This window comes from Stenella coeruleoalba (assembly GCF_951394435.1).
Source record: "Stenella coeruleoalba genome assembly, contig: scaffold_69, whole genome shotgun sequence".
Lineage (NCBI taxonomy): Eukaryota > Metazoa > Chordata > Mammalia > Artiodactyla > Delphinidae > Stenella > Stenella coeruleoalba.
The window spans coordinates 1271097-1284567 of NW_027645992.1; the positions used below are offsets into that span (position 1 = coordinate 1271097).

At 43.9% G+C, this 13471-nt stretch overlaps 1 long non-coding RNA gene across 16 annotated transcripts in view; it reads right to left on the reverse strand.

Moving 5' to 3' along the window:
* The window catches only part of LOC307181408, a 1608936-nt gene that overhangs the window by 1257838 nt on the left and 337627 nt on the right, over window positions 1–13471 (reverse strand). The gene's annotated exons all lie outside the window — the stretch shown is intronic.

Genomic DNA, 13471 nt, shown 5'->3' on the forward strand with positions numbered 1-13471 from the left:
CCATCCTGCGGTGTTGCGGCCAGGTCACAAGAAAGCGAGTTGAAGAAAGGAGCTCAGGGGCACTGTAATTCACAAACCTGCAGAGTTATAAATGACAGCTATCGTCCAAAAATAGACTGAAGTAAGGCTGCCAAGAGGACTTGAAAGCGGGGCAGAATTGCAGGAAACCGATTTCAGGAGGTAGACTGGAATTGCATTGAAAGCATAGGAAAAGAGGCAGAACGTCCACAATGATGCACTTGGCCAAAAAGGGCGTATGCGTTTTTTCCTGAATATATTCAGGAAAAAACGCATACGCCCTTTTTGGCCAACCAAGCAAGCTTGCAAAGGAAATCTGCACTACAATGAAGTCTCACTTCCCCCCGGTCAAAAGGGCCATCTGAAAAAAGTGTAAAATCCAGAAAGGCAGGACAGGCCATGGAGAACTGGGAGCCTTGTTATGCTGATGGGCGGGATGTAAATTGCCAACAGACACTCGGGAGAAGTGTATGGTGTTTCCTGAAACATCTAAAAAACAAAGCAACAGAACCTAGGGCACTTCCACTTATGGTCCTATAGCTTAGGGAAATTAAAATCAAAAAGACACAGCCACCCCAAAGTTTGGAACGGCTCTGTTTACAAGAACCTCGTTTACAGTACAAGTTCAACAAAGCAGAAAGTGAAAAATGGATAAAGAAGTTGTGGTATTTACTTACAAAGCAATATCACTCAGCAATGAAATCTGTGTCATCAGGCCCTTAGCAGCACAATGAGTGGATTCAGGTATGATGATTCTAACTGAAATAAGTCACACAGAAAAAGAAACATCATAAGATATCAGTAATACACGGAATGTAAACTTGGCTACACAGGAACTGAATTACAGAACAGAACAGGGTCTCAAATTTAGAAAACCAACTTATGCTTGCTTAAGGGTAAAGGTGAGTTGGGGTGCTGCATAAAACCAGAGATTGAAATGAGCACAGATAAAGTTCCTTAAGCCAAATATGGAATAGACAAGAGCTACTCCTTGCTCAACGAAATGGACTCAACACCGCATATTAAACGCGTAAGAATGTACCTGACTAGTAAGTATCTTAAAACCTATAGATTGCTATGTCTCCGAAAGAGAATCAAGCATGTGTACAGGGGCATAAACGCAGCAGTGATAGGATTGGAGAGGTTCGGTGAGCAAATGAAGACCCTTTGAAGTCATATTGCATGGTACCCATTCCACAGGTTTCAACTACCCAGGTTTTAGGTATTCTTCCTTCAGCTAAATCATGCATGTGGAACCCAGAGTATGATCAACCATGTGATCGGGAGACGTGTTCAAATATGTCTCAGTTTTCCTCCCCTGGTACTCGGGTGCAACATTCCAGACGCTTTACTAACACTCTCCCCACTTGGAGAGTCAGCGCCTTTAACCTCCTGTTTGGCCCAGTTTGCAATTTCTGCGGAAGATGAACAGGAATAGCGAGAACCAATGAGAGGCTAGCTGGAGGTGTCTGGACGGGCAAATTTAACTCTCATTTCCCACCAGGAAGAGGAAATAACCAAAGGCTCAGCGTGCCGTACCGGAACCAGATTAGGGCCTGAAGCCATCCTGCGGTGTTGCGGCCAGCTCAAAAGAAAGCGAGTTGAAGAAAGGATCTCAGGGGCACTGTAATTCACAAACCTGCAGAGTTATAAATGACAGCTATCGTCCAAAAATAGACTGAAGTAAGGCTGCCAAGAGGACTTGAAAGCGGGGCAGAATTGCAGGAAACCGATTTCAGGAGGTAGACTGGAATTGCATTGAAAGCATAGGAAAAGAGGCAGAACGTCCACAATGATGCACTTGGCCAAAAAGGGCGTATGCGTTTTTTCCTGAATATATTCAGGAAAAAACGCATACGCCCTTTTTGGCCAACCAAGCAAGCTTGCAAAGGAAATCTGCACTACAATGAAGTCTCACTTCCCCCCGGTCAAAAGGGCCATCTGAAAAAAGTGTAAAATCCAGAAAGGCAGGCCAGGCCATGGAGAACTGGGAGCCTTGTTATGCTGATGGGCGGGATGTAAATTGCCAACAACCACTGGGGAGAAGTGTATGGTGTTTCCTGAAACATCTAAAAAACAAAGCAACAGAGCCTAGGGCACTTCCACTTATGGTCCTATAGCTTAGGGAATTTAAAATCAAAAAGACACAGCCACCCTAAAGTTTGGAACGGCTCTGTTTACAAGAACCTCGTTTACAGTACAAGTTCAACATCGCAGAAAGTGAAAAATGGATAAAGAAGTTGTGGTATTTACTTACAAAGCAATATCACTCAGCAATGAAATCTGTGTCATCAGGCCCTTAGCAGCACAATGAGTGGATTCAGGTATGATGATTCTAACTGAAATAAGTCACACAGAAAAAGAAACATCATAAGATATCAGTAATACACGGAATGTAAACTTGGCTACACAGGAACTGAATTACAGAACAGAACAGGGTCTCAAATTTAGAAAACCAACTTATTCTTGCTTAAGGGTAAAGGTGAGTTGGGGTGCTGCATAAAACCAGAGATTGAAATGAGCACAGATAAAGTTCCTTAAGCCAAATATGGAATAGACAAGAGCTACTCCTTGCTCAACGAAATGGACTCAACACCCCATATTAAACGCCTAAGAATGTACCTGACTAGTAAGTATCTTAAAACCTATGGATTGCTATGTCTCCGAAAGAGAATCAAGCATGTGTACAGGGACATAAACGCAGCAGTGCTAGGATTGGAGAGGTTCGGTGAGCAAATGAAGACCCTTTGAAGTCATATTGCATGGTACCCATTCCACAGGTTTCACCTACCCAGGTTTAAGGTGTTCTTCCTTCAGCTAAAACATGCATGTGGAACCTAGAGTATGATCAACCATGTGATCGGGAGACGTGTTCAAATATGTCTCAGTTTTCCTCCCCTGGTACTCGGGTGCAACATTCCAGACGCTTTACTAACACTCTCCCCACTTGGAGAGTCAGTCCCTTTAAACTCCTGTTTGGCCCAGTTTGCAATTTCTGCGGAAGATGAACAGGAATAGCGAGAACAAATGAGAGGCTAGCTGGAGGTGTCTGGACGGGCAAATTTAACTCTCATTTCCCACCAGGAAGAGGAATTAACCAAAGGCTCAGCGTGCCGTGCCGGAACCAGATTAGGGCCTGAAGCCATCCTGCGGTGTTGCGGCCAGGTCACAAGAAAGCGAGTTGGAGAAAGGAGCTCAGGGGCACTGTAATTCACAAACCTGCAGAGTTATAAATGACAGCTATCGTCCAAAAATAGACTGAAGTAAGGCTGCCAAGAGGACTTGAAAGCGGGGCAGAATTGCAGGAAACCGATTTCAGGAGGTAGACTGGAATTGCATTGAAAGCATAGGAAAAGAGGCAGAACGTCCACAATGATGCACTTGGCCAAAAAGGGCGTACGCGTTTTTTCCTGAATATAATCAGGAAAAAACGCATACGCCCTTTTTGGCCAACCAAGCAAGCTTGCAAAGGAAATCTGCACTACAATGAAGTCTCACTTCCCCCCGGTCAAAAGGGCCATCTGAAAAAAGTGTAAAATCCAGAAAGGCAACAGGCCATTGAGAAATGGGAGCCTTGTTATGCTGATGGGCGGGATGTAAATTGCCAACAGACACTCCGGAGAAGTGTATGGTGTTTCCTGAAACATCTAAAAAACAAAGCAACAGAGCCTAGGGCACTTCCACTTATGGTCCTATAGCTTAGGGAAATTAAAATCAAAAAGACACAGCCACCTCAAAGTTTGGAACGGCTCTGTTTACAAGAACCTCGTTTACAGTACAAGTTCAACATCGCAGAAAGTGAAAAATGGATAAAGAACTTGTGGTACTTACGTACAATGCAGTATCACTCAGCAATGAAATCTATGTCATCAGGCCCGTAGCAGCATAATGAGTAGATTCAGGTACGATGATTCTAACTGAAATAAGTGACACAGAAAAAAAACATCATAAGATATCACTAATACACGGAATGTAAACTTGGCTACACAGGAACTGAATTCCAAAACAGAACAGGTTATCAAATTTAGAAAACCAACTTATGCTTGCTTAAGGGGAAAGGTGAGTTGGGGTGCTACATAAAACCAGAGATTGAAATGAGCACAGATAAAGTTCCTTAAGCCAAATATGGAATAGACAAGAGCTACTCCTTGCTCAACGAAATGGACTCAACACCGCATATTAAACGCCTAAGAATGTACCTGACTAGTAAGTATCTTAAAACCTATGGATTGCTATGTCTCCGAAAGAGAATCAAGCATGTGTACAGGGGCATAAACGCAGCAGTGATAGGATTGGAGAGGTTCGGTGAGCAAATGAAGACCCTTTGAAGTCATATTGCATGGTACCCATTCCACGGGTTTCAACTACCCAGGTTTTAGGTATTCTTCCTTCAGGTAAAACATGCATGTGGAACCCAGAGTTTGATCAACCATGTGATCAGGAGACGTGTTCAAATATGTCTCAGTTTTCCTCCCCTGGTACTCGGGTGCAACATTCCAGACGCTTTACTAACACTCTCCCCACTTGGAGAGTCAGCGCCTTTAACCTCCTGTTTGGCCCAGTTTGCAATTTCTGCGGAAGATGAACAGGAATAGCGAGAACCAATGAGAGGCTAGCTGGAGGTGTCTGGACGGGCAAATTTAACTCTCATTTCCCACCAGGAAGAGGAATTAACCAAAGGCTCAGCGTGCCCTACTGGAACCAGATTAGGGCCTGAAGCCATCCTGCGGTGTTGCGGCCAGGTCACAAGAAAGCGAGTTGAAGAAAGGAGCTCAGGGGCACTGTAATTCACAAACCTGCAGAGTTATAAATGACAGCTATCGTCCAAAAATAGACTGAAGTAAGGCTGCCAAGAGGACTTGAAAGCGGGCCAGAATTGCAGGAAACCGATTTCAGGAGGTAGACTGGAATTGCATTGAAAGCATAGGAAAAGAGGCAGAACGTCCACAATGATGCACTTGGCCAAAAAGGGCGTATGCGTTTTTTCCTGAATATATTCAGGAAAAAACGCATACGCCCTTTTTGGCCAACCAAGCAAGCTTGCAAAGGAAATCTGCACTACAATGAAGTCTCACTTCCCCCCGGTCAAAAGGGCCATCTGAAAAAAGTGTAAAATCCAGAAAGGCAGGACAGGCCATGGAGAACTGGGAGCCTTGTTATGCTGATGGGCGGGATGTAAATTGCCAACAGACACTCGGGAGAAGTGTATGGTGTTTCCTGAAACATCTAAAAAACAAAGCAACAGAACCTAGGGCACTTCCACTTATGGTCCTATAGCTTAGGGAAATTAAAATCAAAAAGACACAGCCACCCCAAAGTTTGGAACGGCTCTGTTTACAAGAACCTCATTTACACTACAAGTTCAACATCACAGAAAGTGAAAAATGGATAAAGAAGTTGTGGTATTTACTTACAAAGCAATATCACTCAGCAATGAAATCTGTGTCATCAGGCCCTTAGCAGCACAATGAGTGGATTCAGGTATGATGATTCTAACTGAAATAAGTCACACAGAAAAAGAAACATCATAAGATATCTGTAATACACGGAATGTAAACTTGGCTACACAGGAACTGAATTACAGAACAGAACAGGGTCTCAAATTTAGAAAACCAACTTATTCTTGCTTAAGGGTAAAGGTGAGTTGGGGTGCTGCATAAAACCAGAGATTGAAATGAGCACAGATAAAGTTCCTTAAGCCAAATATGGAATAGACAAGAGCTACTCCTTGCTCAACGAAATGGACTCAACACCGCATATTAAACGCCTAAGAATGTACCTGACTAGTAAGTATCTTAAAACCTATGGATTGCTATCTCTCCGAAAGAGAATCAAGGATGTGTACAGGGGCATAAACGCAGCAGTGATAGGATTGGAGAGGTTCGGTGAGCAAATGAAAACCCTTTGAAGTCATATTGCATGGTACCCATTCCACGGGTTTCAACTACCCAGGTTTTAGGTATTCTTCCTTCAGCTAAAACATGCATGTGGAACCCAGAGTATGATCAACCATGTGATCAGGAGACGTGTTCAAATATGTCTCAGTTTTCCTCCCCTGGTACTCGGGTGCAACATTCCAGACGCTTTACTAACACTCTCCCCACTTGGAGAGTCAGCGCCTTTAACCTCCTGTTTGGCCCAGTTTGCAATTTCTGCGGAAGATGAACAGGAATAGCGAGAACCAATGAGAGGCTAGCTGGAGGTTTCTGGACGGGCAAATTTAACTCTCATTTCCCACCAGGAAGAGGAATTAACCAAAGGCTCAGCATGCCGGGCCGGAACCAGATTAGGGCCTGAAGCCATCCTGCGGTGTTGCGGCCAGGTCACAAGAAAGCGAGTTGAGGAAAGGAGCTCAGGGGCACTGTAATTCACAAACCTGCAGAGTTATAAATGACAGCTATCGTCCAAAAATATACTGAAGTAAGGCTGCCAAGAGGACTTGAAAGCGGGGCAGAATTGCAGGAAACCGATTTCAGGAGGTAGACTGGAATTGCATTGAAAGCATAGGAAAAGAGGCAGAACGTCCACAATGATGCACTTGGCCAAAAAGGGCGTACGCGTTTTTTCCTGAATATAATCAGGAAAAAACGCATACGCCCTTTTTGGCCAACCAAGCAAGCTTGCAAAGGAAATCTGCACTACAATGAAGTCTCACTTCCCCCCGGTCAAAAGGGCCATCTGAAAAAAGTGTAAAATCCAGAAAGGCAACAGGCCATTGAGAACTGGGAGCCTTGTTATGCTGATGGGCGGGATGTAAATTGCCAACAGACACTCGGGAGAAGTGTATGGTGTTTCCTGAAACATCTAAAAAACAAAGCAACAGAGCCTAGGGCACTTCCACTTATGGTCCTATAGCTTAGGGAAATTAAAATCAAAAAGACACAGCCACCCCAAAGTTTGGAACGGCTCTGTTTACAAGAACCTCGTTTACAGTACAAGTTCAACATCGCAGAAAGTGAAAAATGGATAAAGAACTTGTGGTACTTACGTACAATGCAGTATCACTCAGCAATGAAATCTGTGTCATCAGGACCGTAGCAGCATAATGAGTAGATTCAGGTACGATGATTCTAACTGAAATAAGTCACACAGAAAAAGAAACATCATAAGATATCACTAATACACGGAATGTAAACTTGGCTACACAGGAACTGAATTCCAAAACAGAACAGGTTCTCAAATTTAGAAAACCAACTTATGCTTGCTTAAGGGGAAAGGTGAGTTGGGTTGCTACATAAAACCAGAGATTGAAATGAGCACAGATAAAGTTCCTTAAGCCAAATATGGAATAGACAAGAGCTACTCCTTGCTCAACGAAATGGACTCAACACCGCATATTAAACGCCTAAGAATGTACCTGACTAGTAAGTATCTTAAAACCTATGGATTGCTATGTCTCCGAAAGAGAATCAAGCATGTGTACAGGGGCATAAACGCAGCAGTGATAGGATTGGAGAGGTTCGGTGAGCAAATGAAGACCCTTTGAAGTCATATTGCATGGTACCCATTCCACGGGTTTCAACTACCCAGGTTTTAGGTATTCTTCCTTCAGCTAAAACATGCATGTGGAACCCAGAGTATGATCAACCATGTGATCAGGAGACGTGTTCAAATATGTCTCAGATTTCCTCCCCTGGTACTCGGGTGCAACATTCCAGACGCTTTACTAACACTCTCCCCACTTGGAGAGTCAGCGCCTTTAACCTCCTGTTTGGCCCAGTTTGCAATTTCTGCGGAAGATGAACAGGAATAGCGAGAACCAATGAGAGGCTAGCTGGAGGTGTCTGGACGGGCAAATTTAACTCTCATTTCCCACCAGGAAGAGGAAATAACCAAAGGCTCAGCGTGCCGGACCGGAACCAGATTAGGGCCTGAAGCCATCCTGCGCTGTTGCGGCCAGCTCAAAAGAAAGCGAGTTGAAGAAAGGAGCTCAGGGGCACTGTAATTCACAAACCTGCAGAGTTATAAATGACAGCTATCGTCCAAAAATAGACTGAAGTAAGGCTGCCAAGAGGACTTGAAAGCGGGGCAGAATTGCAGGAAACCGATTTCAGGAGGTAGACTGGAATTGCATTGAAAGCATAGGAAAAGAGGCAGAACGTCCACAATGATGCACTTGGCCAAAAAGGGCGTATGCGTTTTTTCCTGAATATATTCAGGAAAAAACGCATACGCCCTTTTTGGCCAACCAAGCAAGCTTGCAAAGGAAATCTGCACTACAATGAAGTCTCACTTCCCCCCGGTCAAAAGGGCCATCTGAAAAAAGTGTAAAATCCAGAAAGGCAGGACAGGCCATGGAGAACTGGGAGCCTTGTTATGCTGATGGGCGGGATGTAAATTGCCAACAACCACTCGGGAGAAGTGTATGGTGTTTCCTGAAACATCTAAAAAACAAAGCAACAGAACCTAGGGCACTTCCACTTATGGTCCTATAGCTTAGGGAAATTAAAATCAAAAAGACACAGCCACCCCAAAGTTTGGAACGGCTCTGTTTACAAGAACCTCGTTTACAGTACAAGTTCAACATCGCAGAAAGTGAAAAATGGATAAAGAAGTTGTGGTATTTACTTACAAAGCAATATCACTCAGCAATGAAATCTGTGTCATCAGGCCCTTAGCAGCACAATGAGTGGATTCAGGTATGATGATTCTAACTGAAATAAGTCACACAGAAAAAGAAACATCATAAGATATCAGTAATACACGGAATGTAAACTTGGCTACACAGGAACTGAATTACAGAACAGAACAGGGTCTCAAATTTAGAAAACCAACTTATTCTTGCTTAAGGGTAAAGGTGAGTTGGGGTGCTGCATAAAACCAGAGATTGAAATGAGCACAGATAAAGTTCCTTAAGCCAAATATGGAATAGACAAGAGCTACTCCTTGCTCAACGAAATGGACTCAACACCCCATATTAAACGCCTAAGAATGTACCTGACTAGTAAGTATCTTAAAACCTATGGATTGCTATGTCTCCGAAAGAGAATCAAGCATGTGTACAGGGACATAAACGCAGCAGTGCTAGGATTGGAGAGGTTCGGTGAGCAAATGAAGACCCTTTGAAGTCATATTGCATGGTACCCATTCCACAGGTTTCACCTACCCAGTTTTAAGGTATTCTTCCTTCAGCTAAAACATGCATGTGGAACCTAGAGTATGATCAACCATGTGATCGGGAGACGTGTTCAAATATGTCTCAGTTTTCCTCCCCTGGTACTCGGGTGCAACATTCCAGACGCTTTACTAACACTCTCCCCACTTGGAGAGTCAGTCCCTTTAACCTCCTGTTTGGCCCAGTTTGCAATTTCTGCGGAAGATGAACAGGAATAGCGAGAACCAATGAGAGGCTAGCTGGAGGTGTCTGGACGGGCAAATTTAACTCTCATTTCCCACCAGGAAGAGGAATTAACCAAAGGCTCAGCGTGCCGTGCCGGAACCAGATTAGGGCCTGAAGCCATCCTGCGGTGTTGCGGCCAGGTCACAAGAAAGCGAGTTGAAGAAAGGAGCTCAGGGGCACTGTAATTCACAAACCTGCAGAGTTATAAATGACAGCTATCGTCCAAAAATAGACTGAAGTAAGGCTGCCAAGAGGACTTGAAAGCGGGGCAGAATTGCAGGAAACCGATTTCAGGAGGTAGACTGGAATTGCATTGAAAGCATAGGAAAAGAGGCAGAACGTCCACAATGATGCACTTGGCCAAAAAGGGCGTACGCGTTTTTTCCTGAATATAATCAGGAAAAAACGCATACGCCCTTTTTGGCCAACCAAGCAAGCTTGCAAAGGAAATCTGCACTACAATGAAGTCTCACTTCCCCCCGGTCAAAAGGGCCATCTGAAAAAAGTGTAAAATCCAGAAAGGCAACAGGCCATTGAGAACTGGGAGCCTTGTTATGCTGATGGGCGGGATGTAAATTGCCAACAGACACTCGGGAGAAGTGTATGGTGTTTCCTGAAACATCTAAAAAACAAAGCAACAGAGCCTAGGGCACTTCCACTTATGGTCCTATAGCTTAGGGAAATTAAAATCAAAAAGACACAGCCACCCCAAAGTTTGGAACGGCTCTGTTTACAAGAACCTCGTTTACAGTACAAGTTCAACATCGCAGAAAGTGAAAAATGGATAAAGAAGTTGTGGTATTTACTTACAAAGCAATATCACTCAGCAATGAAATCTGTGTCATCAGGCCCTTAGCAGCACAATGAGTGGATTCAGGTATGATGATTCTAACTGAAATAAGTCACACAGAAAAAGAAACATCATAAGATATCAGTAATACACGGAATGTAAACTTGGCTACACAGGAACTGAATTACAGAACAGAACAGGGTCTCAAATTTAGAAAACCAACTTATTCTTGCTTAAGGGTAAAGGTGAGTTGGGGTGCTGCATAAAACCAGAGATTGAAATGAGCACAGATAAAGTTCCTTAAGCCAAATATGGAATAGACAAGAGCTACTCCTTGCTCAACGAAATGGACTCAACACCCCATATTAAACGCCTAAGAATGTACCTGACTAGTAAGTATCTTAAAACCTATGGATTGCTATGTCTCCGAAAGAGAATCAAGCATGTGTACAGGGGCATAAACGCAGCAGTGATAGGATTGGAGAGGTTCGGTGAGCAAATGAAGACCCTTTGAAGTCATATTGCATGGTATCCATTCCACGGGTTTCAACTACCCAGGTTTAAGGTATTCTTCCTTCAGCTAAAACATGCATGAGGAACCTAGAGTATGATCAACCATGTGATCGGGAGACGTGTTCAAATATGTCTCAGTTTTCCTCCCCTGGTACTCGGGTGCAACATTCCAGACGCTTTACTAACACTCTCCCCACTTGGAGAGTCAGTCCCTTTAACCTCCTGTTTGGCCCAGTTTGCAATTTCTGCGGAAGATGAACAGGAATAGCGAGAACCAATGAGAGGCTAGCTGGAGGTGTCTGGACGGGCAAATTTAACTCTCATTTCCCACCAGGAAGAGGAATTAACCAAAGGCTCAGCGTGCCGTGCCGGAACCAGATTAGGGCCTGAAGCCATCATGCGGTGTTGCGGCCAGCTCAAAAGAAAGCGAGTTGAAGAAAGGAGCTCAGGGGCACTGTAATTCACAAACCTGCAGAGTTATAAATGACAGCTATCGTCCAAAAATAGACTGAAGTAAGGCTGCCAAGAGGACTTGAAAGCGGGGCAGAATTGCAGGAAACCGATTTCAGGAGGTAGACTGGAATTGCATTGAAAGCATAGGAAAAGAGGCAGAACGTCCACAATGATGCACTTGGCCAAAAAGGGCGTATGCGTTTTTTCCTGAATATATTCAGGAAAAAACACATACGCCCTTTTTGGCCAACCAAGCAAGCTTGCAAAGGAAATCTGCACTACAATGAAGTCTCACTTCCCCCCGGTCAAAAGGGCCATCTGAAAAAAGTGTAAAATCCAGAAAGGCAGGACAGGCCATGGAGAACTGGGAGCCTTGTTATGCTGATGGGCGTGATGTAAATTGCCAACAGACACTCGGGAGAAGTGTATGGTGTTTCCTGAAACATCTAAAAAACAAAGCAACAGAGCCTAGGGCACTGCCACTTATGGTCCTATAGCTTAGGGAAATTAAAATCAAAAAGACACAGCCACCCCAAAGTTTGGGACGCCTCTGTTTACAAGAACCTCGTTTACAGTACAAGTTCAACATCGCAGAAAGTGAAAAATGGATAAAGAACTTGTGGTACTTACGTACAATGCAGTATCACTCAGCAATGAAATCTATGTCATCAGGCCCGTAGTAGCATAATGAGTGGATTCAGGTACGATGATTCTAACTGAAATAAGTCACACAGAAAAAGAAACATCATAAGATATCACTAATACACGGAATGTAAACTTGGCTACACAGGAACTGCATTCCAAAACAGAACAGGGTCTCAAATTTAGAAAACCAACTTATGCTTGCTTAAGGGTAAAGGTGAGTTGGGGTGCTGCATAAAACCAGAGATTGAAATGAGCACAGATAAAGTTCCTTAAGCCAAATATGGAATAGACAAGAGCTACTCCTTGCTCAACGAAATGGACTCAAAACCCCATATTAAACCCCTAAGAATGTACCTGACTAGTAAGTATCTTAAAACCTATGGATTGCTATGTCTCCAAAAGAGAATCAAGCGTGTGTACAGGGGCATAAACGCAGCAGTGATAGGATTGGAGAGGTTCGGTGAGCAAATGAAGACCCTTTGAAGTCATATTGCATGGTACCCATTCCACGGGTTTCAACTACCCAGGTTTTAGGTATTCTTCCTTCAGCTAAAACATGCATATGGAACCCAAGTATGATCAACCACGTGAACGGGAGACGTGTTCAAATATGTCTCAGTTTTCCTCCCCTGGTACTCGGGTGCAACATTCCAGACGCTTTACTAACACTCTCCCCACTTGGAGAGTCAGTCCCTTTAACCTCCTGTTTGGCCCAGTTTGCAATTTCTGCGGAAGATGAACAGGAATAGCGAGAGCCAATGAGAGGCTAGCTGGAGGTGTCTGGACGGGCAAATTTAACTCTCATTTCCCACCAGGAAGAGGAAATAACCAAAGGCTCAGCGTGCCGTGCCGGAACCAGATTAGGGCCTGAAGCCATCCTGCGGTGTTGCGGCCAGCTCACAAGAAAGCGAGTTGAAGAAAGGAGCTCAGGGGCACTGTAATTCACAAACCTGTAGAGTTATAAATGACAGCTATCGTCCAAAAATAGACTGAAGTAAGGCTGCCAAGAGGACTTGAAAGCGGGGCAGAATTGCAGGAAACCGATTTCAGGAGGTAGACTGGAATTGCATTGAAAGCATAGGAAAAGAGGCAGAACGTCCACAATGATGCACTTGGCCAAAAAGGGCGTATGCGTTTTTTTCCTGAATATATTCAGGAAAAAACGCATACGCCCTTTTTGGCCAACCAAGCAAGCTTGCAAAGGAAATCTGCACTACAATGAAGTCTCACTTCCCCCCGGTCAAAAGGGCCATCTGAAAAAAGTGTAAAATCCAGAAAGGCAGGACAGGCCATGGAGAACTGGGAGCCTTGTTATGCTGATGGGCGGGATGTAAATTGCCAACAACCACTCGGGAGAAGTGTATGGTGTTTCCTGAAACATCTAAAAAACAAAGCAACAGAGCCTAGGGCACTTCCACTTATGGTCCTATAGCTTAGGGAATTTAAAATCAAAAAGACACAGCCACCCCAAAGTTTGGAACGGCTCTGTTTACAAGAACCTCGTTTACAGTACAAGTTCAACATCGCAGAAAGTGAAAAATGGATAAAGAAGTTGTGGTATTTACTTACAAAGCAATATCACTCAGCAATGAAATCTGTGTCATCAGGCCCTTAGCAGCACAATGAGTGGATTCAGGTATGATGATTCTAACTGAAATAAGTCACACAGAAAAAGAAACATCATAAGATATCAGTAATACACGGAATGTAAA